Source organism: Triticum aestivum, chromosome 5A (genome assembly GCF_018294505.1).
Source record: "Triticum aestivum cultivar Chinese Spring chromosome 5A, IWGSC CS RefSeq v2.1, whole genome shotgun sequence".
In the NCBI taxonomy this organism is placed as follows: domain Eukaryota; kingdom Viridiplantae; phylum Streptophyta; class Magnoliopsida; order Poales; family Poaceae; genus Triticum; species Triticum aestivum.
This window is the reverse complement of record NC_057806.1, coordinates 420,506,657-420,532,216: the sequence shown is the minus strand read 5'-3', so window position 1 is coordinate 420,532,216 and position 25,560 is coordinate 420,506,657.

Below are 25,560 nucleotides of genomic sequence, written 5' to 3'. Positions count from 1 at the left end.
TTTCGTAACATTTCGGTCCCACCGAAATGAGAGATCAGTCCCACCGAGTTTACTTGACCAACTCTCTGGTTACCTTATTACCAAAATCGGTCCCACCGAGTTTGTGTAATCGGTCACACCCAGATTACGTTATGCCCTAACCCTAACCATATTGGTCCTACCGAGTTGCATCTCAGTCCCACCGAAAATCCTAACGGTCAGTAGGTTTGCTGAATCGGTCTGACCGAGTCTTTCACTTCGGTCTCACCGAGATTGGGAAATTGTGTGTAACGGTTAGTTTTTGTGTGGAGGCTATATATACCCCTCCACCCACTCTTCATTAGAAGAGAGAGCCATCAGAACATACGTACACTTCCAATACACATTTTCTGAGAGAGAACCACCTACTCATGTGTTGAGGCCAAGATATTCCATTCCTACCATATGAATCTTGATCTCTAGCCTTCCCCAAGTTGCTTTCCACTCAAACCTTCTTTCCACCAAATCCATATCCTGTGAGAGAGAGTTGAGTGTTGGGGAGACTATCATTTGAAGCACAAGAGCAAGGAGTTCATCATCAACACACCATTTGTTACTTCTTGGAGAGTGGTGTCTCGTAGATTGGCTAGGTGTCACTTGGGAGCCTCCGACAAAGATTGTGGAGTTGAACCAAGGAGTTTGTAAGGGCAAGGAGAACGCCTACTTCATGAAGATCTACCGCTAGTGAGGCAAGTCCTTCGTGGGCGATGGCCATGATGGGATAGACAAGGTTGCTTCTTCGTGGACCCTTTGTGGGTGGAGCACTCCGTGGACTCGTGCAACCGTTACCCTCCGTGGTTTGGAGTCTCCATCAACGTGGATGTACGATAGCACCACCTATCGGAACCACGACAAAAACATCTGTGTCTCCAATTGCGTTTGAATTCTCCAAACCCTTCCCTTTACATTCTTGCAAGTTGCATGCTTTACTTTCTGCTGGTCATGGACTCTTTGCATGCTTGCTTGAATTGTGTTAAGATTGCTTGACTTGTGCTAAGATAGCTAAAATCTGTCAAAGACTAAAATTGGGAAAAGGATAGATTTTTATTTGGTCAAGTAGTCTAATCACCCCCCCCCCTCTAGACATACTTTCGATCCTATAAGTGGTATAAGAGCTTTGGTCTCCATTTTCTTTGATTTCCATAGCCTTTGGTGGTCATAGCCTTGGTTTCACAACCTAGGAGAGTATGGCGTCTAGCAAGGGAAATTATCACCGTAGAGGTCCTTACTTTGATGGTACTAATTTTGCTAGTTAGAAGCATAAGATGAAAATGCATATTCTTGGACATAACCCCGCCGTTTGGGCTATTGTGTGTGTTGGCTTGCAAGGTGAATTCTTTGATGGGAGAGAACCGAATCGTGAAGCTACCTCGGATGAGTTGAAGATGCTATAATACAATGCTCAAGCTTATGATATCCTCTTCAACGGATTGTGCCCTGAAGAATTCAACAAAATCAGTCGTCTTGAGAATGCAAAGGAAATTTGGGATACTTTGATTGATATGCATGAAGGTACCGACTCCGTCAAGGAATCCAAGTTGGATGTGCTTCAAAGTCAACTTGAAAAGTTCAAAATGAAGGATGGTGAAGGTGTCGCTGAAATGTACTCTAGGATTGCTCTTATCACAAATGAGATTGCCGGCTTAGGAAGTGAAGAGATGACCGACAAATTCATCCTCAAGAAGATCCTAAGAGCCTTGGATGGAAAATACGATACCGTATGCACATTGATCCAAATGATGCCAAATTACAAAGATCTCAAGCCAACGGAAGTCATTGGAAGAATTGTTGCTCATGAGATGTCACTCAAGGATAAGGAGGAGCTCCATAACAAGTCAAGTGGTGCTTACAAAGCCTCATGTGAAGCCCCCACATCATCAAGTGAGAAACAAACCTTCAATGAAGAATTGAGCCTAATGGTGAAGAACTTCAACAAGTTCTACAAGAGTAGAAGCAAGGATAGAAGTTCCAAGTCAAGGTCCTACAATGACAAAAGATCTTCTAGTAGAGAGCAAAACTGCTACAATTGTGGAAGACCCGGACACTACTCCAATGAGTGTACGGCTCCCCACAAGAGAAGAGAAGATTCTCCCAAAAGAAGAAGTAGAAGAGAAGAATCACCATCAAGGGAGAGAAGGAGTAGGGATGATCAATATGAATGAAGACACACTCGGAGAAGAAAGGATTCAGAAAGGAAGGACAAGTCATCAAGGAGCTACACAAAACGAAGACATCAAGCTCATGTTGGTGAATGGGTATCCAGCTCCGACTCCGACAATGACTCCGAGAGAAGCTATCACTCCGACTCCGAATATACTCAAGATGAAGGTGTTGCCAGACTAGCACTTGTGTCAACCAACTCCTACGACATATTTGATTCACCAAATGAAGGAATTGGAAGATTCTTCATGGCCAAAGGTCCAAAGGTATCACAACCCGAGTATGTTGATTTCAATAGTAATGAAGATGACTTGTTAGGTGATGATGAGTTACTTGTTGACAACTATAGTGATGAATACTATAATTAAATGAATGACAATGATAAGGAGAAGATTGAATCTCTGACTAAAGAACTAAACACTCTGAACTTAGCTCGTGAAACTATCTTAGGAGATCATCGAGAACTTTTAAGGACTCATGAGAAATTACGTTTTGAAAAGCTCAACCTTGAGCAAGAGCATGAGGTCTTAAAGGCAATCAATGATGATCTTCGCAAGAAAAGTTCTTCTTACATTGCCAAGCATTTACTCTTATCCACTTACATGCCTCAATTCAAGTCTAGTAATAAGAACAAGAAAGAGTCTTCCTCTAGTAGTAACAATAATCATGCTAAACCCAATGTTGTTGCTTCTAGTAGTTCTCTTAATTCCACTAATGATTCTCTTAGCCAAGTTAAACTTGAGCAAGAAAATAGCTTATTGAAGGGAATTATAGATAAAGGTGTTTACAAGAGCCTTGCCGGGAGTAAGCAATTCGAGGAAATTGTACGCAAGCAAGGAAGGCACCGGAAGAATCAAGGTATTGGTTTTGAACAAAAGTTCAATGCCAATGGAGTTGAGTGGGAAGAAGATCAATACCCCAAGATGAAGTTTGTTCCTCAACAAGAGAAGTATGATCCTACTTCATCCAAAGGGACACAAGCTCAAGATGATCTTCCACCACAAGACCAGAAGCAAAAAGTCAGGGATAAGCTTCAAGAGGAAATTGATGCATTCGAAGAAGCTCCTAAGGCCTTGGTCAAGTGGGTTCCCAAGACTACGTCGAGTTCCACTTCATCAAGTACAACTACAACTCCAAGGATTCCCATCAAGGTGGTGTGGATCCCGAAGAAGAAGAACTAGAAGAGTTATTGAGGGTGACTCCGCCAACATACTTCACTCTTATCATTTTGGCAAGAACAAGTGCAATCAACTTCCACATCTTGCACTAGTTCAAGGAGTCACAAACTCTCTTGTTGGTAAGACAAGGGACAAGGTAACCTAAAGCTTTCATAGACATCATCTTGTGTGTGCATCACTCTATGTCTATGGATACCCTTGTTTGTTCCTTGTGGGACCAACCCGTGTAGGTATTGAAAGTGCAACTCACTCCAAAGGATAGCTCCAAATGATCTACATCAACATAGAGCATCCACATCTTCAACACCTACATGAAGTCATCATCGACAAAACCCAAGGTTAGTTCATCCCTCTTAGAGGGGATCTCACATCTAGGGGGAGCTTTACTCTAACAATTGAGTTAAAGCAACTCTAATGGTGTGAACACAACAATGCTTTATGTAAAAGTGGTAACCCCACTTGAGCTTAAACGATGAGTATGACCTATGATCAAATGTTCTCATTTGACTCCTAAGTCAATATACTCATATATAGATGACCTAGTCATCGCCAATTGCTCGATAGATGCTAGAATTGTTTGTGCATGCTTTGCCACATATTTCATTTGCCATTTTATTGTGTGAGCATGTTGGTCGCATAATTTACTCATTCGAGGACATCCACTTGTTGTTTTGATTGATTGGTTTCCTTTCTTTTGGCCAAGTGGATGGACAAGAATGCCTAAGAACCTTCTCTAGCTATCTATTCTTTTCTCGTCTCAAACTCTATTCATGTTGCATCACAAAATTTGATCAAGTCAGATTCAAACCACTCTATGTGAGGAGCACTCGGAGTCCCCGATTTGTCATAGACTTAAACTTTCAAAACTTCTTTGTGCATTTTGGTCTGACCGATTCACCCATTTCGGTCATACCGAGATCACTAAGTCGATCTAGGTTTTCAACCTCGGTGCAACCGATTCGAACCTTTCGGTCACACCAAGTTTGAGCAACTGCTTGCAGTTATGAATCTCGGTGCCACCGAGTTGTTCCACTCGGTCACACCGACAGGGTCGGGCTATATATACCCACGGGTCAAATTTTGGAAAACTTTCCGAACCTCCTCGACCTGCGCTTAGCCCGCTCTACCTCGAGGGTCTCCGGATCGTCTTCCTCGTCGCCAGCCGCCGTCAACGGGAATCATCCCCACCGTTGCCGCCATAGCGAGTTCATCGCCGAACTAGGGTACGAACTCGATCATTGTGCTATCCCCATCTGATTCCTAGCACATTGTGTTCGCCATGTATCTTGCAATGATTGAGATCATTCTTATTCAGTCAAAACACTTCGTAGTTTAGTCGTGAATTGAGAATATAGGGTTAGGTTTCCGCCGAAACCATCTCGGACCCACCGAGTTTTGGAACTCGGTACCACCGATTCAGCTCAGGCCATTGCACATGTAATTTTCGGTCTGACCGAGAATTGCAAATTGGTGTGACCGAGTTGAGGACTTTGTGAAACCCTAGCAGTCTCGGTGCCACCGAACTGTGACTCGGTCTGACCGAGTTCACCAGTTTAGCTTCCAATAGCTGCTTCGGTATCACCGAGTTTACAAATCAGTTGATCCGAAATGCTTTATGTGGAAAACTAAAACTAAGTTTTTGACTCATTCTTTTGCAAAAACCTCTGCATTTTTGTGATGCTCATCCACTCTATCTCATCTATATCTATTCACAGGGTCTGCTATCAGTGTTTGCAATATGTCTGATCAGAGTGACAGCCAGAACAGGTCAGAGGAGCAGGTTCACCTGAGTGAGGGCACTAGTACCTCTAGCAATTCAGATGATGGTAGCAGGAGCACCCCAAGCAACTTACCCAAAACCGCCACAAGGGCCAGAAAGAAGAAGACCTCTGAATCTGAGGATGAAGACTATGTGGCAGTTGAGGATGAGGCCACTTCCAAGAAGAAAGTGGTTAAGAAGGAATATAGCACTGCTGCTGCCACTAAGCCTGGCATGAAAACCAAGATGCCTGCAAAGAGAATTCCAATGTCTAAGGCCAGAGCATCTACTCAAGTCCCTTTGGAATCTGAACCCAAAGAGGCTACTGCAGAAGGGAAGAAGAGGAAGGAGAGGGTCAAAAAGACCACTGCTAGAGTGCTTGGGAGGTCCTCAATCATGAGAGATTCTAAAGAGGAAGAGGAAGAAGATGATGCACCAGCACCCAAAGCTCAGAAGCTTATGGGTGATGCCATCAGGGCAGGGGCCGTTCCATCTAAGCCTAAGACTGCTCCAAAGGCTGCTGCTCCATCTCCAGAACCAAAACCGAAGAGGAGCACCAGGAACATCCCTGCTGAGGAAAAGAACAAGGCCCCAGTGCCTGAAGCTGACATGGAAGAAGAAGATGATGAGTCACATGTCTTGAGGAAGCTGAAGCCAAAAATCCCAGATCACAATGATGCTCATCCAGTTGCTGAGAACATGAAGATAAGGAAGCACTCATGTCTGAGGCTATGGAGAGAGTCTGATCCATATGCCACCAGGAGGAGGACTGCTGTGGATTACAGGTTCCATACAAAGGAACAACAGGACTTCTATGAGATAGTGTTGCTTGACAAGAAGCCCATAGTGTGTGACATGAGATGGGTCGACTGGGACTACATCAAGGAGAATGAGGATCACTATCCATGTGTACATGACAGTTTCAAGGCTTGTGGAGTTGATGAGTTTGTGGCTCAGAAGCTCACAAAATGGAATGATGAGCTCATCATGCAGTTCTACTCCACAGCTCATTTCTACCCAGATGGAAGGATTGTCTAGATGTCTAAAGGTACGAGGTACCAGTCCACGGTTGCTGAATGGGCGAAGTTGATCAATGCCCCAAAAGAGAGTGAAGATGACTTGGATGTCTATGCCAACAGGAAGAAGGATCACAACACAATGGCACACATGTACAAGGAGATCCTATATGCTACTCTTGAGACACATAAGTTTGGATCTGTACATTACCTTCTGTCAGGCTTGCCAACCATCAACTGGATCCTCAGGCACACTCTCTTGCCAAAGTCAGGTGATCACAAGATGATCAGAGGCCATGCAATTAACTTGCTTCACATCTTTGATGTCCCACAGAAGTTCAAAGTCATGAGCCTAATAGTTGAAACTATCAAGAGGACAGCTGTAGATCAGAAGAGGAGTTGTGGGTATGCCCCACAAATCCAGGAGCTGATCAACTCCAAGATGGGCACTGGTACATATCTGCTGGACAAGGAGCACATGCCTATTTATCCAACCTTCGAGGACAACATTGTGGTTATGAATGAGGATGAACCATCTTCTGTGCATGCACAAGCCAAGAAGGAGAAGGCAAAAGCTGAAAAGGCTGCAAGGATGCCAACTACTGAAGAAGCATCTCAGTATCTCCTGAAGAGCAAGCAAGATCAGCTTGGCTACCTGATTGCATCTACTCTGAGGATTGAGAAGGGACTGGCCACCCTAAATCAAAACCAGGAGAGCTTGGAAAGAATCGTAGAGCAAAAGTTCTATGACTTGGATGTGAAGGTAACTGAGATTCAGTCTGTTGTGGAGCAACTTCAAGATGATATGCAGGAGAGGAAGGGCAAGACAACCACCGATGCATTTTCTAGAGTGCCTAGAGCTCAGAGGTCTGCTGCAGTGCCTGTTCCAGACACCAGAGCCACGTCATCTGCACCAGCTACAGCTTCGGTGCCACCAGCTCCAACACCTACTCCATCAGCTCCATCTATCGACTGAAGCCTTCATTCTTGGAGTTATCCAGACACCACCACCTGAAGACCAAGCCTGAGAGACGATCTAGTGCTATGCATTTTCTAGGAACTTTTTGGTAACTTGTTGCCAAAGGGGGAGAAAAATGTATAAATCATAGGCTTCGAGACAGAGCGTTGCTTTTTATTCTTTCTTGCTTTGGTGGTTGAACTTTATTTGCTTTGCTTGTTTGAGATATACTTTCTGCCTGCGTGATACTTGGATGATCATGTGTTTGATCATATGCTACATTAATGCTTGTTGGATGACATTATCCTTTTATCCCTATATGATCATTCACTTTGCTTGGTGATGAGTGCATGTATTTAATTATTATCATTTTGAGTGCTCCACCAAGATGTATGTGACATGGAAGAGTAACCCATGAGCCTAACCCTTTGTGCATTTGTAGTCCAAAGCAAACCATAAACTATGCACAAATTTAGGAGGAGCTCTTGCCTTTCACACACTTCTCAAAGAGACAATGTTTTTCACTCTTATTATCATTTGTCGAAGCTTTGATCTATAAGTTGTCATCAATTACCAAAAAGGGGGAGATTGAAAGTGCAACTATCCCTACGTGGTTTTGGTAATTCCTAACAACATATACCTCATTGAGCTAATGCTATTCCAAGATTAATATTTCAGGAAAAGCTCAATGAATGGCATGGCATGGATGAGGAAAGTGAACCCCTCAAAATATTAAGGACAAAAAGATTGGCTCAAGCTCAAAGCTCAAGACTCTACATTTTATATTTTAGTGATCCAAGATCACATTGAGTCTATAGGAAAAGCCAATACTATCAAGGAGGGATGAGGTGTTGTTTAATGAGGTTCTTGCTTCATAGTGCTTAGTGATATGCTCCAAAACCCTCAACTACCTTCCCACATCCACATATGACCTAAACCAAAAGTCAAACTCGGCCCCACCGATTCTTTCTATCCGGCGCCACCGAGTTTCAAATGTCATAGCCACTGCCACAAACCCTAGGCAAATCGGTCTCACCGATAGGGATTTTGGTCACACCGAGATGGGGTGGTAATCTCTATGTTTCCCTTCGTAACGTTTCGGTCCTACCGAGATGAGCGATCGGTCCCACCGAGATTGCAATGTAAACTCTTTGTTTCTCTTTCGTAACATTTCGGTCCCACCAAAATGAGAGATCGGTCCCACCAAGTTTACTTGACCAACTCTCTGGTTAGCTTATTACCAAAATCGGTCCCACCGAGTTTGTGTAATCGGTCACACCCAGATTACGTTATGCCCTAACCCTAACCATATTGGTCCTACCGAGTTGCATCTCAGTCCCACCGAAAATCCTAACGGTCAGTAGGTTTGCTGAATCGGTCTGACCGAGTCTTTCACTTCGGTCTCACCGAGATTGGGAAATTGTGTGTAATGGTTAGTTTTTGTGTGGAGGCTATATATACCCCTCCACCCACTCTTCATTAGAAGAGAGAACCATCAGAACGTACGTACACTTCCAATACACATTTTCTGAGAGAGAACCACCTACTCATGTGTTGAGGCCAAGATATTCCATTCCTACCATATGAATCTTGATCTCTAGACTTCCCCAAGTTGCTTTCCACTCAAACCTTCTTTCCACCAAATCCATATCCTGTGAGAGAGAGTTGAGTGTTGGGGAGACTATCATTTGAAGCACAAGAGCAAGGAGTTCATCATCAACACATCATTTGTTACTTCTTGGAGAGTGGTGTCTCGTAGATTGGCTAGGTGTCACTTGGGAGCCTCCGACAAAGATTGTGGAGTTGAACCAAGGAGTTTGTAAGGGCAAGGAGATCGCCTACTTCATGAAGATCTACCGCTAGTGAGGCAAGTCCTTCATGGGCGATGGCCATGATGGGATATACAAGGTTGCTTCTTCGTGGACCCTTCGTGGGTGGAGCCCTCCGTGGACTCGCGCAACCATTACCCTCCGTGGGTTGAAGTCTCCATCAACGTGGATGTACGATAGCACCACCTATCGGAACCATGACAAAAACATCTGTGTCTCCAATTGCGTTTGAATTCTCCAAACCCTTCCCTTTACATTCTTGCAAGTTGCATGCTTTACTTTCCGCTGCTCATAGACTCTTTGCATGATTGCTTGAATTGTGTTAAGATTGCTTGACTTGTGCTAAGATAGCTAAAATCTGCAAAAGACTAAAATTGGGAAAAGGATAGATTTTTATTTGGTCAAGTAGTCTAATCACCCACCCCCTCTAGACATACTTTCGATCGTACAATAAGCTTGTTGCTGGTTTAACGTTGTTTGAAGGAGCTCTCTGGCCCGTCGTGCCTCAATCGCAACTGGTGACTCGCCATCGGTCGGGAGGGCTGCCAATCGTGAAGCGGCGACCACTATGTTGTCCAACGGGTTGGAGTAATGCCCCGGGGGTGTCGGAACATACTGTGGCACAATGTTGTTCTGACGAGGCGGGTCCATCATGCGTGGCTGAACCGGCGCTCCAGTTCCTGGCGCCTCCGTCCGGTTTAATACTGGCTGGTTACTAGTTCCTGCTCCTGGCGTGTTGAAGAGATTTCTTGGCTCATAACTCGGCGGGAGATGCGACCGGAATCTTCTGATCTAGCCTAAGCCGGTAGGCCTGAGCTTCCAACTCGGCCCGTTCTGTAGCCATCCTAGCGTTCTCTGCTGCTAGGTCTGCTTTAGCTTGAGTTATCTGATCTTTCACCTTTGCGATCTCCGCATTGTGCTGATCCCGGGCTGCTGCGTCCACCTCTGCGGCCATCAATGCTGCCAAAGCGTCGAACAAGTCAGACAAAACTTGAGTCAGAGGTGGCACAGAGCCCCCTGCTCCCGTCGGTGTTGTTGTTGCCGAACCAGAGAGCATTACCACGGCGGATGATGAGTGGGGTGCTGATTGTGTGCCGGCCATAAAGATAGCGACCCGGTTTGGCAGATCAAGGGGGTCTGGAATACTGTTGCCATAGGAACCTCCGCTAATCCGGCCGTCCTGCAACTGATATAGTGATTCAGTTTCTCCAGTTGAAGACTCGTCATCAGAGCAGACAACAATTTCCCCATCAGATGCCAGTCCTTCCTCATATTCTGCTCCACGGATGACACCTACAAAAACATGCCTTGCTGCCGCCTGAACCGGGGAAGGGCTTGCACGCTGAGCCGTCTCGATGATGTCGGCGCAGGTGTCCGACTCAGGGCCCGGCTCGCCGATCTTGCCGATGAAGACATGAATCCCACCAAAGGAGACCCGGTACCCGTATTCGATTAAATTGGCCTCGGGGCCCCATCCCGCATCATCGACGTAGAACTTGCCGCGATGACTTTTCGCCATCCGGCCCACAGCATATCCCTTGAGTCCATCAAAGCTACCCTTCAAGAACTCGAAACCATCGTGCGATAGCCCCATGGTGTTCGCCAACTGTCATGGGTTTGTCACGGCAGATGTCCTCGTGAAAGGACTTAGTCATGGAGCCATCGCTACGGGTTAGCTTAAAGGGGTTAAACCGGACAAGGCGACACGAGGGGTTTTATACTAGTTCGGCCGCTTCGATGAAGGTAAAAGCCTACATATAGTTGTGATTGGTATTGCTAGGGTTTCGATGACCAGGGAGCGAATCCGCTTTGCCTGGCTCCCGAGTTGTTGTCTGTTGTCCTCAAACCGCAGTCGGGTCGTCCCTTTATATACATAGGTTGATGCCCACTGGTTTACAGAGCCCCGAGGCCGGGTCATAGTGGTGTCCGGCTCGGTCTCTATTCCTCTAACTTACAATACAATTTTATATGATAAAGTCGGTTCACATCTACAGGCTTTAACCCGCCTTTGGGCCTTGGGTCTTCGTAAAGCGCCACCATCTTCACATCTTCATGGGCTTCTATCTTCATGGAGCTAACCCGGCCACTCCTAGCCGGTTTACCTCCAGTAACCATATCCCCAACACTTAGTGTGCTATCAAACGTCACAACGTAACTGGGTGATTATAAAGATGCTCTACTGGTGTCTCCGATGGTGTTTGTTGAGTTAGCATAGATCAAGATTAGGATTTGTCACTCCGTGTATCGGAGAGATATCTCTGGGCCCTCTCGGTAATGCACATCACTATAAGCCTTGCAAGCAATGTGACTAATGAGTTAGTTGCGGGATGTTGCATTATGGAACGAGTAAAGAGACTTGCCGGTAACGAGATTGAACTAGGTATGATGATACCGATGATCGAATCTCGGGCAAGTAACATACCGATGACAAAGGGAACAGCGTATGTTGTTATGCGGTTTGACCGATAAACATCTTCGTAGAATATGTAGGAGCCAATATGAGCATCTAGGTTCCGCTATTGGTTATTGACCGGAGATGTGTCTCGGTCATGTCTACATAGTTCTCGAACCCGTAGGGTCCGCACGCTTAACGTTCGATGACGATTGGTATTATGAGTTTTGTGATTTAATGCGCCGACGGTTGTTCAGAGTCCCGGATAAGATCAGGGACATGACGAGGAGTCTCGAAATGGTCGAGACGTAAAGATTGATATATTGGAAGGCTATATTCGGACATCGGAAAGGTTCCGAGTGATTCGGGTATTTTTCGGAGTACCGGGGATTTACGGGAATTCACTCGGAGAAGTAATGGGCCTTATTGGGCTTTAGTGGAGAGAGGGGAGAAGGGCCAAGCGGTGGCACGCGCCTCCCCCCTGCCCAAACCGAACTAGACAAGGGGTGGGGCGCGGCCCCCCTTTCCTTCTCCCTCTCCCTCTCTTTCCTTCTCTCCTACTCCGAATAGGAAAGAGGAGGGGAATCCTACTTGGATTGGGGAGTCCTAGTAGGATTCCCCACACCTAGTGTGCCCCCTTAGGGCCGGCCACCTCTTCCCTCCCCTCCTTTATATACGTGGCCAGGGGGCACCCCATAGACACACAAGTTGATTGTTTAGCCGTGTGCGGTGCCCCCCTCCATAGATTTTCACCTCAGTCATATCGTTGCAGTGCTTAGGCAAAGCCCTGCGTTGGTAGCTTCATCATCACCATCACCATGCCGTCGTGCTGACAAAACTCTCCCTCGACCTCAGCTGGATCTAGAGTTCATGGGACGTCACCGAGCTGAACGTGTGCAGATCGCGGAGGTGTCGTACCTTCGGTGCTAGGATCGATTGGATCGTGAAGACGTACGACTACATCAACCACGTTGTCATAACGCTTCCGCTTTCGGTCTATGAGGGTACGTGGACAACACTCTTCCCTCTTGTTGCTATGCATCACCTAGATGGATCTTGCGTGTGCGTACGAATTTTTTTTAAAATTATAGCGTTCCCCAACACATGTATTCACTAAGTGTTAATGCTTTGGTCCGGTACTCTATTAAAAGGAGGCCTTAATATCCCTTAGTTTCCAATAGGACCCCGCTGCCACGGGAAGGTAGGACAAAAGATGGCATGCAAGTTCTTTTCCATAAGCACGTATGACTATATTAGGAATACATGCCTACATTACATTGACGAACTGGAGCTAGTTCTGTGTCACCCTAGGTTATAACTGTTGCATGAGGAATCGCATCCGACATAATTATCCATAACTAATCCATTTCCTATGAGCTTTTCATTTATTGATCTTCGCTTATTTACTTTTCCGTTGCTACTGTTACAATCACTATAAAACGAAAACTATTACTTTTGCTATCGTTACCGCCACTATCATATTACTTTGCTGTAGATATTATGTTTCCAGGTGTGGTTGAATTGAACACTCAACTGCTAATACTTGAGAATATTCTTTGGCTCCCCTTGCGTCGAATCAATAAATTTGGGTTGAATACTCTACCCTCGAAAATTGTTGCGATCCCCTATACTTGTGGGTGATCACTGACCCCCTCCCTAATTCGGATTGGGCTTGGGGGCGTGCCCCTCCACTTGGCCGCCTCCTCCTCTCTTCCACTAAAGCCCATGAAGGCCCATTAACCCCTCGGGGGGTTCCGGTAACCCCCTGGTACTCCAAAAAATGCCTGAACCAATCTGAAACCTTTCCGGTGTCCAAACATAACCTTCCAATATATCAATCTTTATGTATCGACCATTCGAGACTCCTCGTCATGTTCGTATCACATCCGGGACTCCGAACAACCTTCGGTACATCAAATCACATAACTCACAATACATATCATCATCGAACGTTAAGCGTGCGGACCCTACGGGTTCAACAACTATGTAGACATGACCGAGACTCATCTCCGGTCAATAACCAATAGCGGAAACTGGATGCTCATATTGGTTCCTACATATTCTACGAAGATCTTTATCGGTCAAACCGCATAACAACATACGTTGTTCCCTTTGTCATCGGTATGTTACTTGCCCGAGATTCGATCGTCGGTATCATCATACATAGTTCAATCTCATTACTGGCAAGTCTCTTTACTCGTTCTATAATGCATCATCCCGTGACTAACTCATTAGTCACTTTGCTTGCAAGGCTTATAGTGATGTGCATTACCGAGAGGGCCCAGAGATACCTCTCTGACAATCGGAGTGACAAATCATAATCTCGATCTATGCCAACTCAACAAACACCATCATAGACACCTGTAGAGCATCTTTATAATCACCCAGTTATGTTGTGACCTTTGATAGCACACAAGGTGTTCCTCCGGTATTCGGGAGTTGCATAATCTCATAGTCACAAGAACATATATAAGTCATGAAGAAAGCAATAGTAATAAACTAAACAATCATAGTGCTAAGCTGACGGATGGGTCTTGTCCATCACATCATTCGCTAATTATGTGATCCCGTTCATCAAATGACAACACATGTCCATGGCTAGGAAACTTAACCATCTTGGATTAACGAGTGTAACATCCCAAAATTCTAAATTTTGGAATGTTATAATAAATAGATAGATTGATTGTCTGTTTGATTGTTGTGTGATTAATTGAGTGAAATTCGAAACTTTTTGAAAGTTAAATGAGAGGGAATAAAAGGACTTTCCCAAACTTTCACCTTTTTTTATTTTGATCTCCGTGAATTAAAATTCTTTTCAAATATAAAACCCTCGAGAGAAGATGATATGACTTCTTCCATTTAATTAAATGAAAAGGGGTTTTTGAATAGATTTGAATTTTATTTGGAAATATTTCAAATTCAGAAACTTTAAGAAACTCAATGATTTTCATGAGAAAAGATAAAATGACTTCTTCAAAATATATGAAATACGAGTTGAAAGTTTAAAAGGATCAAATTTAAAGTCCGTTTGAAATTGTTTTCAATTTGGAGTTATTTGGGTTTTATTCAAATTATTTTTCTCCAAAAATAAAAGAAATGGAAAATAGGGTAAAATGATTCCCTACATCAGAAAATTGGAGAGAAATAATTTTGAAATCATTTTGGTATTTCTAAAATGATTTTTATTGGGTTTTATTGTAGAAGTTGCACTGTTTGAATTATTTGATATTTTGTAAACTTTATTTAGCACTAGAGAAATGTACATGTTGTAGAAAATCTTTTTCTGAAAATTTTGATATATAATATTCCTATATAAAATTTTATTTTATTATCGTTATCTAGTTTTCAACTCTGCCTATGTTGTCTCAACATAGCCGGTCCCAAGCCCGAGTAAAGGAGGAGGGTTGTGATAGGCTTGGCGAGCCAACGTAAAAACTCAGCCACTCTTATGGAGATGAAACCCAAAAGATTTTCGTTGGGGCATAACCCTCTCAGCGACGCGCTACATCGGAACCCGGGTGTGGTGGAAAATGGGCAAGGGCCGGGCCGTCACCCCCAAGGTGGCGCGCTGTATCTTGATCTGGATACGGTGGCAAGTGAGCGAGGATCGGGTCGTCGCATCCTTAGTGGCGCGCTACATCGGCGCCCAGATGTAGTGGGAAATAGGCAAGGGTCTTTGCATTTGACTCGACGAGTGCGAAGGGTAAGGAAGCTAGCCGAGCCTAGGAGGATTCGCTTAGGTAGCTGGAACGTAGGGTCTCTGACAGGGAAGCTTCGGGAGCTAGTTGATGGAGCGGTGAGGAGAGGTGTTGATATCCTTTGCGTCCAAGAAACCAAATGGAGAGGACAGAAGGCGAAGGAGGTGGAGGATACCAGCTTCAAGCTGTGGTACACAGGGACGGCTGCAAACAGAGATGGCGTAGGCATCTTGATCAACAAGAGCCTCAAGTATGGAGTGGTAGACGTCAAGAGACACGGGGACCGGATTATCCTGGTCAAGCTGGTAGTTGAGGACTTATTTCTCATTGTTATCAGCGTGTATGCCCCGCAAGTAGGCCACAATGAGAACACCAAGAGGGAGTTCTGGGAAGGCGTGGAAGACATGGTTAGGAGTGTATTGATTGGTGAGAAGCTCTTCATAGGAGGAGACCTCAATGGCCACGTGGGTACATCTAACACAGGTTTTGAAGGGGCGCACGGGGGCTTTGGCTATGGCATCAGGAATCAAGAAGGAGAATATGTCTTAAGCTTTGCTCTAGCCTATAACATGATTGTAGCTAACACCCTCTTTAGAAAGAGAGAATCACATCTGGTGACTTTTAGTAGTGGCCAACACTCTAGCCAGATTGATTTCATCCTCTCGAGAAGAGAAGATAGGCGTGTGTGCCTAGACTGTAAGGTGATACCTGGAGAGAGTGTTGTACCCCAGCATAAGATGGTGGTTGCTGACTTCCGCTTTCGGATTCGTGTCCAGCGGGATAAGCGTGCCAAAGTCGCTAGAACGAAGTGGTGGAAGCTCAAGGGGGAGGTAGCTCTAGCGTTCAAGGAGAGGGTCATTAAGGAGGGCCCTTGGGAGGAAGGAGGAGATGCGAACAATGTGTGGACGAAGATGGCGACTTGCATTCGTAAGGTGGCCTCGGAGGAGCTTGGAGTGTCCAGGGGAAGGAGAAGCGAAGATAAGGATACCTGGTAGTGGAATAATGATGTCCAGAAGGCGATTAAAGAGAAGAAAGATTACTTCAAACGCCTATACTTGGATAGGAGTGCAGACAACATAGACAAGTACAAGATGGCGAAGAAGGCCGCAAAGCGAGCTGTTGGTGAAGCAAGGGGTCGGGCATATGAGGACCTCTACCAACGGTTAGGCACGAAGGAAGGTGAAAGGGACATCTATAAGATGGCCAAGATCTGAGAGAGGAAGACGAGGGATATTGGCCAAGTCAAATGCATCAAGGACGGAGCAGGCCAACTCTTGGTGAAGGACGAGGAGATTAAGCATAGATGGCGGGAGTACTTCGACAAGTTGTTCAATGGGGAGAATGAGAGTTCTACCATTGAACTGGACGACTCCTTCGATGAGACCAGCATGCGTTTTGTGCGGCGAATCCAGGAGTCTGAGGTCAAGGAGGCTTTAAAAAGGATGAAAGGAGGCAAGGCGATGGGCCCTGATTGTATCCCCATTGAGGTATGGAAAGATCTCGGGGACATAGCGATAGTATGGCTAACCAAGCTTTTTAACCTCATTTTTCGGGCAAACAAGATGCCAGAAGAATGGAGACGGAGTATATTAGTACCAATCTTCAAGAACAAGGGGGATGTTCAGAGTTGTACTAATTACCATGGAATTAAGCTGATGAGCCATACAATGAAGCTATGGGAGAGAGTCATTGAGCACCACTTAAGAAGAATGACAAGCGTGACCAAAAATCAGTTTGGTTTCATGCCTGGGAGGTTGACCATGGAAGCCATTTTCTTGGTACGACAACTTATGGAGAGATATAGGGAGCAAAAGAAGGACTTGCATATGGTGTTCATTGACTTGGAGAAGGCCTATGATAAGATACCGCGGAATGTCATGTGGTGGGCCTTGGAGAAACACAAAGTCCTAGCAAAGTACATTACCCTCATCAAGGACATGTATGATAATGTTGTGACAAGTGTTCGAACAAGTGATGTCGACACTGATGACTTCCCGATTAAGATAGGACTGCATCAGGGGTCAGCTTTGAGCCCTTATCTGTTTGCATTGGTGATGGATGAGGTCACAAGGGATATACAAGGAGATATCCCATGGTGTATGCTCTTTGCGGATGATGTGGTGCTAGTTGACGATAGTCGGACGGGGGTAAATAGGAAGTTAGAGTTATGGAGACAAACCTTGAAATCGAAAGGGTTTAGGCTTAGTAGAACTAAAACCGAGTACATGATGTGCGGTTTCAGTACTACTAGGTGTGAGGAGGAGGTTAGCCTTGACGGCCAGGTGGTGCCTCAGAAGGACACCTTTCGGTATTTGGGGTCAATGCTGCAGGAGGATGGGGGTATTGATGAAGGTGTGAACCATCGAATCAAAGCCAGATGGATGAAGTGGCGCCAAGCTTCTGGCATTCTCTGTGACAAGAGAGTGCCACAAAAGCAAAAAAAGGCAAGTTCTACAGGACGGCGGTTCGACCCGCAATGTTGCATGGCGCTGAGTGTTGGCCGACTAAAAGGCGACATGTTCAACAGTTAGGTGTGGCGGAGATGCGTATGTTGAGATGGATGTGTGGCCACACGAGGAAGGATCGAGTCCAGAATGATGATATACGAGATAGAGTTGGGGTAGCACCAATTGAAGAGAAGCTTGTCCAACATCGTCTGAGATGGTTTGGGCATATTCAGCGCAGGCCTCCAGAAGCTCCGGTGCATAGTGGACGGCTAAAGCGTGCGGAGAATGTCAAGAGAGGGTGGGGTAGACTGAATTTGACATGGGAGGAGTCCATTAAGAGAGACCTGAAGGATTGGAGTATCACCAAAGAGCTAGCTATGGACAGGGGTGCGTGGAAGCTTGCTATCCATGTGCCAGAGCCATGAGTTGGTTGCGAGATCTTATGGGTTTCACCTCTAGCCTACCCCAACTTGTTTGGGACTAAAGGCTTTGTTGTTGTTTGTTGATGTATCATTATGTAGTTTTCTTTTTTTGTTTCTATATAAAAAAGGAAAAAATATACGTGTGCGCCTGGAACTAACCGCCGCTCACATGTGTAGCATAGCAGCAGGCCGGCCCGTTTTTCTTTTGTTTTATTTTGTCTTTTTTATTTATTTTATTTTCGTTAATGTTTAGTTTTTTTAACAAATTTCAGAAGAAAAAAAATGCAGCACGTGTACGGCGCGCGGCCGGCCGAGGCCTTTAGGCCCGTGCGAGGCGTTAGCCTTTTTCTTCTCTGTTTCGTATATTTTCGTCTACGTTTAGTCTCGCATTGCCTAGCCTTTGACCCTTAAACCTCTTTTCCACCTATAAATATAGACCCATAGAGCCTCAAAAATCATCCGATTTGGGTTAAATCAATATTTTGGTTTGACTAGATTCATTTAAGAAAAATATATTTCTCCTCTCCAGCGCGACTTCTGGAAATTGTCTCTTCTCTCCAAAGTCGTCTTTTCTCTGCCTTATAAAGGTATCTTTGTTGGGGAACGTAGCAATTTCAAAAAAATTCATACGCACACGCAAGATCATGGTGATGCATAGCAACGAGATGGGAGAGTTTTGTCGACGTACCCTCGTAGACCGAAAGCAGAAGCGTTATAACAACGCGGTTGATGTAGTCGTACGTCTTCACGGCCCGACCGATCAAGCATCGAAACTACGGCACCTCCGAATTCTAGCACACGTTCAGCACGATGACGATCCCCGGACTCCGATCTAGCAGAATGTCGGGGAAGAGTTCCGCCAGCACGACGGCGTGGTGACGATCTTGATGTTCTACCGTTGTAGGGCTTCGCCTAAGCACCGCTAAAATATTATCGAGGATTATGGTGGAGGGGGACACCGCACACGGCTAAAAGATCAATGATCAATTGTTGTGTCTATGGGGTGCCCCCTGCCCCCGTATATAAAGGAGCAAGGGGAAGGAGGTGCGGCCAAGCAAGGGGCGCGCCAAGAGGAGTCCTACTCCTACCGGGAGTAGGACTCCCCCCTTTTCCATGTTGGACTAGGACTTGGGGGGGAAGGAGAGAGAGAGGGGAAAGGAAAGGGGGGGCGCCGCCCCCCTCCTTGTCCAATTCGAACTTGGGGGGAGGGGCGCGCGGCTGCCCCTTGGCCTCCTCTCCACTTCCTCCACTAGGCCCATTAAGGCCCATTAGGTTACCGGGGGGTTCCGGTAACCTCCCAGTACTCCGGTAAAATGCCGATTTCACCCGGAACACTTCCGATGTCCAAACATAGGCTTCCAATATATCAATCTTCATGTCTCGACCATTTCGAGACTCCTCGTCATGTCCGTGATCACATCCGGGACTCCGAACAACCTTCGGTACATCAAAACATATAAACTCATAAGGAAACTGTCATCGTAACGTTAAGCGTGCGGACCCTACGGGTTCGAGAACAATGTAGACATGACCGAGACACGTCTCCGGTCAATAACCAATAGCGGAACTTGGATGCTCATATTGGCTCCTACATATTCTACGAAGATCTTTATCGGTCAGACCGCATAACAACATGCGTTGTTCCCTTTGTCATCGGTATGTTACTTGCCCAAGATTCGATCGTCGGCATCTCAATACCTAGTTCAATCTCGTTACCGGCAAGTCTCTTTACTCGTTCCGTAATACATCATCCCGCAACTAACTCATTAGTTGCAATGCTTGCAAGGCTTAGGTGATGTGCTTTACCGAGAGGGCCCAGAGATACCTCTCCGACAATCGGAGTGACAAATACTAATATCGAAATACGCCAACCCAACAAGTACCTTCGGAGACACCTGTAGAGCACCTTTATAATCACCCAGTTACATTGTGACGTTTGGTAGCACACAAAGTGTTCCTCCGGTAATCGGGGGTTGCATAATCTCATAGTCATAGGAACATGTATAAGTCATGAAGAAAGCAATAGCAACAAACTAAACGATCAAGTGCTAAGCTAGCAGAATGGGTCAAGTCAATCACATCATTCTCCTAATGATGTGACATGTCAATCAAATGACAACTCTTTGTCTATGGTTAGGAAACATAACCATCTTTGGTCAACGAGCTAGTCAAGTAGAGGCATACTAGTGACACTCTGTTTGTCTATGTATTCACACATGTATTATGTTTCCGGTTAATACAATTCTAGCATGAATAATAAACATTTATCATGATATAAGGAAATAAATAATAACTTTATTATTGCCTCTAGGGCATATTTCCATCAGTCTCCCACTTGCGCTAGAGTCAATAATCTAGTTCACATCGCCATGTGATTTAACATCAATAGTTCACATCACCATGTGATTAACACCCATAGTTCACATCGTCATGTGACCAACACCCAAAGGGTTTACTAGAGTCAATAATCTAGTTCACATCGCTATGTGATTAATACCCAAAGAGTACTAAGGTATGATCATGTTTTGCTTGTGCGGGAAGTTTAGTCAACGGGTCTGCCACATTCAAATCCATACGTATTTTGGAAATTTCTATGTCAACAATGCTCTGCACGGAGCTACTCTAGCTAATTGCTCCCACTTTCAATATGTATCCAGATTGAGACTTAGAGTCATCTAGATCAGTGTCAAAACTTGCATCGACGTAACCCTTTACGATGAACCTTTTGTCACCTCCATAATCGAGAAACATATCCTTATTCCACTAAGGATAATTTTGACCAATGTCCAGTGATCTACTCCTAGGTCACTATTGTACTCCTTTGCCAAACTCAGGGCAGGGTATACAATAGGTCTAGTACATAGCATGGCATACTTTATAGAACCTATGGCTGAGGCATAGGGAATGACTTTCATTCTCTCCCTATGTTCTGCCGTGGTCGGGTTTTGAGTCTTACTCAACTTCACACCTTGTAACACATGCAAGAACTCCTTTGACTGTTCCATTATGAACTACTTCAAAATCTTGTCAAGGTATGTACTCATTGAAAAACTTATCAAGCGTCTTGATTATCTCTATATATCTTGATGCTCAATATGTAAGCAGCTTCACCGAGGTCTTTCTTTGAAAAACTCCTTTCAAACATTTCTTTATGCTTTGCAGAATAATTCTACATTATCTTTGATCAACAATATGTCATTCACATATACTTATCAGAAATGATGTAGTGCTCCCACTCACTTTCTTGTAAATACAGGCTTCACCGCAAGTCTGTATAAAACTATATGCTTTGATCAACTTATCAAAGCGTATATTCCAACTCCGAGATGCTTGCACCAGTCCATAGATGGATCGCTAGAGCTTGCATATTTTGTTAGTACCTTTAGGATTGACAAAACCTTCTGGTTGCATCATATACAACTCTTCTTTAATAAATCCATTAAGGAATGCAGTTTTGTTTATCCATTTGCCAGATTTCAAAAAATGCGGCAATTGCTAACATGATTCGGACAGACTTAAGCATAGATACGAGTGAGAAACTCTCATCGTAGTCAACACCTTGAACTTGTCTAAAACCTTTTTGTGACAATTCTAGCTTTGTAGATAGTAACACTACTATCAGCGTCCGTCTTCCTCTTGAAGATCCATTTAATCTCAATGGCTCGCCAAGCCATGGACAAGTCAATCAAAGTCCATAATTTGTTCTCATACATTGATCTCATCTCAGATTTCATGGCCTCAAGCCATTTCGCGGAATCTAGGCTCATCATCGCTTCCTCATAGTTCATAGGCTCGTCATGGTCAAGTAACATGACCTCCAGAACAGGATTATCGTACCACTCTGGTGCGGATCTCACTCTGGTTTACCTACGAGGTTCGGTAGTAACTTGATCTGAAGTTACATGATCATCATCATTAGCTTACTCACTAATTGGTGTAGTAGTTACAGGAACAGATTTATGTAATGAACTATTTTCCAATAAGGGAGCAGGTACAGTTACCTCATCAAGTTCTACTTTCCTCCCACTCACTTCTTTCGAGAGAAACTCCTTCTCTAGAAAGGATCCATTCTCAGCAATGGATATCTTGCCTTCGGATCTGTGATAGAAGGTGTACCCAACATTTTCTTTTGGGTATCCTATGAAGATTTACTTCTCCGATTTGGGTTCGAGCTTATCATGTTGAAACTTTTTCACATAAGCATCGCAGTCCCAAACTTTAAGAAACGACAGCTTAGGTTTCTTGCCAAACCACAGTTCATACGGTGTCATCTCAACGGATTTAGATGGTGCCCTATTTAACATGAATGTAGCTGTCTCTAATGGATAACCCCAAAACAATAGTGGTAATCGGTAAGAGACATCATAGATCGCACCATATCTAATAAAGCACGGTTACGATGTTTGGACACACCATTACACTGTGGTGTTCCAGGTGGCGTGAGTAGTGAAACTATTTCACATTGTTTTAACTGAAGGCCAAACTCGTAACTCAAATGTTTTACTTCCGCGATCATATCGTAGAAACTTTTATTTTTGTTACGATGATTCTCCACTTCACTCTGAAATTCTTTGAACTTTTCAAATTTCAGACTTGTGTTTCATCAAGTAGATATACTCATATCTGCTCAAATCATCTGTGAAGATCAGAAAATAATGATACTTGCCGCGAGCCTCAATATTCATCGGACCACATACATCAGTATGTATGATTTCCAACAAATCTGTTGCTCGCTCCATTGTTCTGGAGAACGGAGTCTTAGTCATCTTGCCCATGAGGCATGGTTCGCAAGTATCAACTGATTCATAATCAAGTGATTCCAAAAGCCCATTAGCATGGATTTTCTTCATGCGCTTTACACCAATATGACCTAAATGGCAGTGCCACAAATAAGTTGCACTATCATTATTAACTTTGCATTTTTTGGCTTCAATATTATGAAAATGTGTATCACCACGATCGAGATCCAACAAACCATTTTCATTGGGTGTATGACCATAGAAGGTTTTATTCATGTAAACAGAACACCAATTATTCTCTAACTTACATTAAATAACCGTATTGCAATAAACATGATCCAATCATATTTATGCTCAACACAAACACCAAATAACATTTATTTAGGTTCAACACTAATCCTGAAAGTATAGGGAGTGTGCGATGATGATCATATCAATCTTGGAACCACTTCCAACACACATCGTCACTTCACCCTTAACTAGTCTCTGTTTATTTTGCAACTCCCATTTCGAGTTACTACTCTTAGCAACTGAACCAGTATCAAATACCGAGGGGTTTCTATAAACACTAGTAAAGTACACATCAATAACATGTATATCAAATATAGCTTTGTTCACTTTGCCATCCTTCTTATCCACCAAACACTTGGGGTAGTTCCGCTTATAGTGACCAGTCCCTTTGCAGTAGAAGCACTTAGTCTTAGGCTTAGGTCCCTACTTGGGTTTCTTCATTAGAGCAGCAACTTGTTTGTCATTCTTCTTGAAGTTCCCCTTCTTCCCTTTGCCCTTTCTCTTGAAACTAGTGGTCTTGTCAACCATCAACACTTGATGTTTTTCTTGATTTCTACCTTCGCCGATTTTTGCATCGCGAAGAGCTTGGGAATTGTTTTCGTCATCCCTTGCATATTATAGTTCATCACTAAGTTCTACTAACTTGGTGATGGTGACTAGAGAATTCTGTCAATCACTATTTTATCTGGAAGATTAACTCCCACTTGATTCAAGCGATTGTAGTACCCAGACAATCTGAGCAGATGCTTACTGCTTGAGCTATTCTCCTCCATCTTTTAGCTATAGAACTTGTTGGATACTTCATATCTCTCAACTCGGGTATTTGCTTGAAATATTAATTTCAACTCCTGGAACATCTCATATGGTCCATGACGTTTAAAATGTCTTTGAAATCCCGATTCTAAGCTGTTAAGCATGGTGCACTAAACTATCAAGTAGCCATCATATTGAGCTAGCCAAACGTTCATAACGTTTGCATCTGCTCCTGCAATAGGTCAGTCACCTAGCGGTGCATCAAGGACATAATTCTTCTATGCAGCAATGAGAATAAACCTCAGATCACGGACCCAGTCCGCATCATTGCTACTATCATCTTTCAACTTAGTTTTCTCTAGGAACATATAAAAATTAAACGGGGAGCAACATCGCGAGCTATTGATCTACAACATAGATATGCTAATACTACCAGGACTAAGTTCATGATAAATTAAAGTTCAATTAATCATATTACTTAAGAACTCCCACTTAGATAGACATCCCTCTAATCATCTAAGTGATCACGTGATCCAAATCAACTAAACCATAACCGATCATCACGTGAAATGGAGTAGTTTTCAATGGTGAACATCACTATGTTGATCATATCTACTATATGATTCACGCTCGACCATTCGGTCTCAGTGTTCCGAGGCCATATCTGCATATGCTAGGCTCGTCAAGTTTAACCTGAGTATTCTGCGTGTGCAAAACTGGCTTGCACCCATTGTAGATGGACGTAGAGCTTATCACACCCGATCATCACATGGTGTCTGGGCACGACGAACTTTGGCAACGGTCCATACTCAGGGAGAACACTTTTATCTTGAAATTTAGTGAGAGGTCATCTTATAATGCTACCGTCATAACTAAGCAAAGTAAGATGTATAAAAGATAAACATCTCATGCAATCAAAATATGTGACATGATATGGCCATCATCATCTTTTGCCTTTGATCTCTATCTCCAAAGCATCATCATGATCTCCATCGTCACTGGCATGACACCATGATCTCCATCATCTTGATCTATATCAATGTGTCGTCACATGGTCGTCTCGCCAACTATTGCTCTTGCAACTATTGCTATCGCATAGTGATAAAGTAAAGCAATTATTTGGCGCTTGCATCTTATGCAATAGAGAGACAACCATAAGGCTTTTGCTAGTTGGCAATAACTTCAACAAAACATGATCATCTCAAACAACAACTTATATCTCATCATGTCTTGACCATATCACATCACAACATGCCCTGCAAAAACAAGTTAGACGTCCTCTACTTTGTTGTTGCAAGTTTTACGTGGCTGCTACTGGGCTTAGCAAGAACCGTTCTTACCTACGCATCAAAACCACAACGATAGTTTGTCAAGTTGGTGCTATTTTAACCTTTGCAAGGACTGGGCGTAGCCACACTCGGTTCAACTAAAGTTGGAGAAATTGACACCCGCTAGTCACCTGTGTGCATAGCACGGCGGTAAAACCAGTCTCGCGTAAGCGTACGCGTAATGTCGGTCCGGGCTGCTTCATCCAACAAGACCGCCAAACCAAAGTGTGACATGCTAGTAAGCAGTATGACTTATATCGCCACAACTCACTTGTGTTCTACTCGTGCATATTACATCAACGCATAAAACCTGTCTTGGATGCCACTGTTGGGGAACGTAGCAATTTCAAAAAAATTCCTACGCACACGCAAGATCATGGTGATGCATAGCAATGAGATGGGAGAGTGTTGTCCACGTACCCACGTAGACCAAAAGCGGAAGCGTTATAACAACGCGGTTGATGTAGTCGTACGTCTTCACGGCCCGACCGATCAAGCACCGAAACTACGGCACCTCCGAGTTCTAGCACACGTTCAGCTCGATGACGATCCCCGGACTCCGATCCAGCAGA